The 803-nt window shown below is 42.3% G+C and overlaps 1 non-coding gene across 1 annotated transcript; it reads left to right on the plus strand.

The window, feature by feature from the left end:
• The first annotated feature begins 372 nt into the window (after nucleotides 1–372).
• On the plus strand, nucleotides 373–476 carry LOC130963983 (small nucleolar RNA R71). The gene has a single exon (XR_009080098.1). It is a non-coding gene; the product is annotated as a small nucleolar RNA R71 (small nucleolar RNA).
• The last annotated feature ends 327 nt before the right edge of the window (nucleotides 477–803 follow it).

Here is an 803-nt window from a genome sequence, read left to right on the forward strand (position 1 = left end):
GAGTTTCCAACATAGTTGGCTGGTTCCCAGTCACCTTCTTCTCCTGCATTCACTCCTTCTTGAGCTGGTGATGAAGTGATGACTGCTGCAACTTGGTTTTCTTCCATCTTCTTGGTAAGATCTGCTAGCTGCTTGGTGATCATCTTATTTTGAGCCAGCAATGCATCCATGTGGTTCAGCTCCATTACTCCTTGAGTGTTACTCCTTTTGGAAGCATAGAAGTAGTCATTCTCAGCGACAGTCTCAATGACATCTATGGCTTCTTCAATGGTTTTCTTCTTATTTAGAGCCCCTGATGAATGGTCTACGACCTTTTTTGACTCATAAGAAAGACCTTCATAGAAAATGTGCAGTTGAACCCATTCATTGAACATGTCTGGTGGGCACCTTCTTGTTAAGTCCTTAAACCTCTCCCATGCCTCATAGAGAGTTTCACCATCTTGTTGCCTAAAAGTTTGCACCTCAGCTCTCAGCCTGTTAATTCTTTGAGGAGGGTAGAATCTTGCCAAAAATTTGTTCACCACATATTTCCAATTTGTTAAGCTCTCCTTCGAGAAGGATTCCAGCCACTTAGATGCTTTGTCCCTGAGTGAAAAAGGGAATAAAAGCAGTCTATAGACATCCGGATGGACACCATTAGACTTCACAGTATCACATATTCTCAAGAAGGTGGTCAGATGTTGATTGGGATCTTCTTGGGTACTTCTTCCAAATGAGCAGTTATTCTGAACAAGGGTGATGAGCTGGGGTTTTAATTCAAAGTTGTTGGCATGTATGGTGGGCTTTTGGATGCTACTTCTACA

The sequence above is a fragment of the Arachis stenosperma genome, chromosome 2 (genome assembly GCF_014773155.1).
Source record: "Arachis stenosperma cultivar V10309 chromosome 2, arast.V10309.gnm1.PFL2, whole genome shotgun sequence".
In the NCBI taxonomy this organism is placed as follows: Eukaryota; Viridiplantae; Streptophyta; class Magnoliopsida; order Fabales; family Fabaceae; genus Arachis; species Arachis stenosperma.